The following is a 6,000-nucleotide window of genomic DNA, read 5'->3' on the forward strand; positions in this document are numbered from 1 at the left end:
GACAACATCCACAGCCTTGCCCTTATCAATTTCCCTGGTAACCTCTTCAAAAAATTCAAGAAGATTAGTCAAACATGACCTTCCAGGCACAAATCCATGTTGACTGTTTCTAATCAGGCCTTGATTATCCAAATAATTATATATATTGTCCCTAAGTATCTTTTCCATTAATTTTCCCACCACAGACGTCAAACTAATAGGTCTATAATTGCTAGGTTTACTTTTAGAACCTTTTTTAAACAAAGGCACAACATGCGCAATGCGCCAATCTTCCGGCACCATCCCTGTTTCTAATGACGTTTGAAATATTTCCGTCATAGCCCCTGCTATTTCTGCACTAACTTCCCTCAATGTCCTAGGGAATATCCTATCAGGACCTGGAGACTTATCCACTTTTATATTCTTCAAAAGTGTCCGTACCTCCTCTTCTTTAATCCTCCTAATTTCCATCGCAGCTGCGGCTTGCCTGCAGTCCGTCTGTCTTTTGTGTTTTTTGTTGTTTTTGTATGAATTGTGGTTTTAATATGGTGTAGTGTTTGTATGTTATGTTTGGGGGTTTTTGGGGGGGGGGGGGGGGGTGGGAACGGGAACTGTAAAATTCTCTCTCCAGAACGGAGACGGGACCTTTGTTCTGTGTCGTGTCTCCGTTCCCGTTGCGGCCTACCACCGGACATTCACCTGGGACCACCTGGGGCTCTGGTTCGCAGAGCCCGCGGCGCGGACTCACCACCTGCGGCGCTGGCTGCCTGCGGATGCTACGGGAGCGGCTGCGATTCGTCTCCGGAGGCTCCGGCACGGGCCGCGTGGACGTCGGAAGCCCGCAGACCCCTGGATGGGGGCCGACATCGGGAGCTCCGGCAGCGGCAGCGTGTTCGCCCGCCCCGAATCGCGGGGCTTGGGTCGGCCCGTCGCGGACCTTTCACCACCCGGCGCGGCCTGAAATAGGCCGTTGACCTTTCACCGCCCAGCGGGGGCTTCAATATCGGGAGCCCCGATTGCCCCGACGTGGCAAATCCAACAGCCTGACCGCGGGACAAGACGGCAGGGAAGAGAAAAAGACATTTTTGGCCTTCCATCACAGTGAGGAGGGACTGGAGGAGACTCACTGTGATGGATGTTTCTTTTTGTTTTGTGTTAGTTGTGATTGTATGTGTTATTGCATTTTTATTGATTAATCTTATTGGTCTTATTGTTTAACTGCGGGTAATGTTTCATTTTACTACACATTTATGTGTATGTAACAAATAAACGACTATTGACTATTGACTATTGACTATTGACTTGTTTCGCTTACCTCACATAATTCAATATCCTTCTCCTCGGTAAATACCGAAGAAAAGAAATTGTTTAATATCTCCCCCATTTCTTCCGGCTCAGCACATAGCTGTCCACTCTGACTCTCTAATGGACCAATTTTATCCCTCACTATCCTTTTGCTATTGACATATCTGTAGAACCCCTTGGGGTTTACTTTTACATTACTTGCCAAAGCAGCCTCATATCTTTTTTTCGCTTTTCTAATTTCCTTTTTAAGATTCCTTTTACATTCTTTATATTCCTCAAGAACCTCATTTACTCCCTGCCGCTTATATTTATTGTATATCTCCCTCTTTTTCCGAACCAAGTGTCCAATTTCCCTGGAAAACCATGGCTCTTTCAAATTATTATTCTTTCCTTTCCACCGAACAGGGACATAAAGACTCTGTACTCTCAAAATTTCACCTTTAAATATCCTCCATTTCTCTATTATATCCTTTTCATAAAACAACAATTTCCATTTCACTCCTTTTAAATCCTTTCTCATCTCCTCAAAATTAGCCTTTCTCCAATCCAAAATCTCAACCCTTGGTCCAGATTTGACCTTCTCCATAATGATATTGAAACTAATGGCATTATGATCACTAGACCCAAAGTGCTCCTCAACACATACCTCCGTAACCTGACCCATCTCATTTCCTAACAGGAGGTCCAACACTGCCCCTTCTCTGGTAGGCACCTCTACGTATTGCTGCAAAAAACTATCCTGCACACATTTTACAAACTCCAAACCATCCAGCCCTTTAACAGAATGTGATTCCCAGTCTATATACGGAAAATTGAAATCACCCACAATCACCACTCTGTGCTTACTACTAATATCTGCTATCTCCTTACATATTTGTTCTTCCAATTCTCGTTCCCTATTTGGCGGTCTATAATACACCCCTATAAGTGTTGCTAAACCTTTCTCATTTCTGAGTTCCACCCAAACAGCCTCCTTAATCGAGCCTTCTAGTCTGTCCTGCCAAAGCACTGCTGTGATATCCTCCCTGACAAGCAATGCAACACCCCCACCTCTTGCCCCTCCGATTCTATCACATCTGAAACAATGAAATCCTGGAATATTTAATTGCCAATCGCAACCCTCCTGCAACCATGTTTCACTGATCGCCACAACATCATACTTCCAGATGTCAATCCAGGCTCTAAGCTCATCCACCTTTCTTACAATGCTCCTAGCATTAAAATATACACATTTAAGGGACCCATCATTTCTTATTCTCAGTTTATTTCTTTTCCCTTCTTTCTCTCCTACATATTGGGTCTGAGTGTTTCCCTTTTCTGCCTCCTGCCTCACACACTGCCTATTAGCTATCTGTGTTTGAGTCCCTCCCCCCAACCGTACTAGTTTAAAGTCTCCGCAGTTATTTTAGCAAATCTCCCCGCCAGGATATTGGTTCCCCTCGGGTTCAGATGCAACCCGTCCTTTTTGTACAGGTCATACTTCCCCCAGAAGAGGTCCCAATGATCCAGAAACTTGAAACCCTGCTCCCTGCACCAGTTCCTCAGCCACGTATTTATCCTCCACCTCACTCCATTCCTATTCTCACTATCGCGTGGCACAGGCAGTAAGCCTGAGATTATTACTTTGGAAGTCCTTTTTCTTAACTCTCTTCCTAGCCCCCTGAATTCTCCTTTCAGGACCTCTTCCCTTATCCTACCTATATTGTTGGTACCTATATGTACCACGACCTCTGGCTCCTCTCCCTCCCCTTTCAGGATATCCTGGACACGCTCAGACACATCCCGGACACCGGCACCAGGGAGGCAAACCACCATCCGGGTCTCCCGACTGCGTCCACAGAAACGCCTATCTGACCCCCTCACTATAGAGTCCCCTATTACTACTGCTCTCCTCTTCCTTTCCCTACCCTTCTGAGCAACAGGGCCGGACTCCTTGCCAGAGGCCCGGGCACCGTCGTTGCCCCCAGGTAGGCTGTCCCCCCCAACAGTACTTAAACAGGAGTACTTATTTCCAAGGGGTACAGCCACCGGGGTACTCCCTAGTCCCTGCCTCTGTTCCTTGCCCCCCCTAACAGTGACCCACTTGTCTACCTCCCGTGGTCTAGGAGTGACCACCTCCCTGTAACTCCTATCTATAACCTCCTCACTCTCCCTGATCAGACGGAGGTCATCAATCTGCCGCTCCAGGTTCCTAATACGGTCCCTTAGGAGCCCCATCTCGTCACACCTGGCGCAGATGTGGATGTCTGGAAGACTATCAGACTCCCAGATTCCCCACATCTGACACCCAGAACAAAAAACTGCCCTGGCAGTCATACTCTCCAAACAAGGCCCCGCGCTCGGTTACTAAACCTACCGCCCGGCCGCTACTCCAACCGCTCCAACCGCCCACCCAAAAGAACTGAGTGATCTCCTGGGAGAGGCGAAAAACCGGATAAAAAACCCAGGCCAATTTGGGAAAAAATCCGGGAAATTCCTCTCCGACCCCAAGCTAGGCAATCGAAACTAGTCCGGGAGATCACACAGGTCTTACTCCTTACTATCCCCACACAATCCCCACACACTACTTCCCAAGCAACACAGCTAGGTGCTGCTTGCTACTGCTGCTTGCTGCTGCTGCTGCTGCTGCTACTGCGAAACGTATAAGATTATTAAGGGGTTGGACACGTTAGAGGCAGGAAACATGTTCCCAATGTTGGGGGAGTCCAGAACCAGGGGCCACAGTTTAAGAATAAGGGGTAGGCCATTTAGAACGGAGATGAGGACATTTCTTTTCAGTCAGAGAGTTGTAAATCTGTGGAATTCTCTGCCTCAGAAGGCAGTGGAGGCCAATTCTCTGAATGCATTCAAGAGAGAGCTAGATAGAGCTCTTAAGGATAGCGGAGACAGGGGGTACGGGGAGAAGGCAGGAACGGGGTACTGATTGAGAATGATCAGCCATGATCACATTGAATGGCGGTGCTGGCTCGAAGGGCTGAATGGCCTCCTCCTGCACCTGTTGTCTATTGTCCATTGTCCGGATGGGAGAGGCGCCAGTATGGGAGGCTGCATTTGATTGTTGCGGGAAGGGGCAAGAGCCTGCAGCAAATTGTGGAGGGAAACAGCATTCTTAATGGGGGCACCGGAGGAGGTGAGGAAGCCGCAAAACTGCCACATCTGCCTGACGTCTGATCACCCTCTTTCCCGCTGCACATGCACGACAACAGATCGAGCAAGGCATCCACAGACCTGTCCAGTTCATAAACCACTGAAGCAGTTTGCTCATACTTTGAAAGGTGGGAAAGAGCTTGAAGTGCATCTTTAATGACGTCCATGCAGGGCACACTGCCCGGTTACAACTTCTAATCAACGTGAAAATAATCAATGTTGCTCCACTTTGAGCAAAATTCTCACAACATACTGCAGATAGCCTGGTTGCAACTTCTAAACGCTGTGAGGCTGCAAGAATGGAGGAGAAATGTTGATATTTAAAGAACGTAATCCACAACACAATTCTGTTGCACCATTTCTGACCCTCATGGCTGTTCACATTGGCCTGTTGTATGCGGTATCTGATCGCAATGATTTGAGGATTGCTCATTTTCTTACGCAACCAATGTCCTTTCCAGGCAGCCTGCATTCTGATCATTCCATGGCAAGTTTTCCTTGCCTGGATTTTTATAAATAAACTTCCTGGCAGCTTTCTGAATGACCACAGCTGCTCTGGGCTGTGGCAACAGGCAGGCTTTCACAATCCGCTGCTGAAGCCAAGTCCGGAACCGTCTCTGAACATAAATGACTGAGTTGATCTTGGCCTTTGCACATTTAGGAGCCATATCGTCTCTGAATGCTTTCTGAATCTTAACAGCGCAAATATTGCGATAAGCAGCAGCAATGAAAGGAGGCCTCCTTTGTGCTGCTTGTATCTCAGCAAGCTTTTTGTGAATCAACCGCCCACGAAAAACAGACTGCAAGCCAATGACTGACTTTCTCATTTTATTGTACTTCACATTTTCAATCTTTGCAAGATGCCATGCTCGGTAATGTCACCGTATGACCGTTGCAGCCTTTCGTTGCTGAAGGGACTTCCTTCTTTTGGTATAAGCTCTAAATGCAAGGGTCCTTTTCTCTGTCGCGGGCATGTTGGGCAACTAATAACATCTCCTGAGCTTTCCAGGGAGTGTAAACGTTCATCAGTGCATGTTGGCCGGCTTGATGCGCTGGGGGATTTGGCATTGGTCTCATGGGGCAGTCCCGGACACCCTTCGGCTGGAGTCGCTTGCTGGTTCACGCCCTTTCAGCCACTGACTGAACTACGTCCCCTCCAAACATTTCTGCTTCTTCTCTTTCTCTTTCTCTTTCTTCTTCGTCCGGGGTCTTCCTCGTCTTGGGACGGTGGCGCGGAGGGGGTTGATCCAGCCATGCCTCCTGTTGCCTGGCTGCCCTGGGCTTGGGGTACAGGGGCATCAGGGGGTGGAGGAGCTTTCTATTCTAGGTCGTGTTCCTCCTCTTCTTCGTCTATGAACAGGGTCGCTGTGCCAGATAAGGGGTCCCTGGGGTCTTCTCGTTTTGGCGCCTGTTTTTTTGTTACCAACTGTTGCTTATTTTGCGACTCAATAACATTTCCTGAGGTTTCCAGGGAGTGTAAATGTTCATTTTTCTTTTTGGGGCTTTTCCTGTGGTTTATCATGCCAATCACATTCTGCTTGTAACACATCCCAATCCTTAGTTATACCG

General features: G+C 47.9%; 1 protein-coding gene across 1 annotated transcript in view; it reads right to left on the reverse strand.

Moving 5' to 3' along the window:
- Positions 1 to 6,000, reverse strand: part of LOC144593364 (xanthine dehydrogenase/oxidase-like) — an 81,433-nt gene that overhangs the window by 74,715 nt on the left and 718 nt on the right. The window lies entirely within an intron of this gene.

Source organism: Rhinoraja longicauda, chromosome 5 (genome assembly GCF_053455715.1).
Source record: "Rhinoraja longicauda isolate Sanriku21f chromosome 5, sRhiLon1.1, whole genome shotgun sequence".
Taxonomy (NCBI): Eukaryota; Metazoa; Chordata; class Chondrichthyes; order Rajiformes; family Arhynchobatidae; genus Rhinoraja; species Rhinoraja longicauda.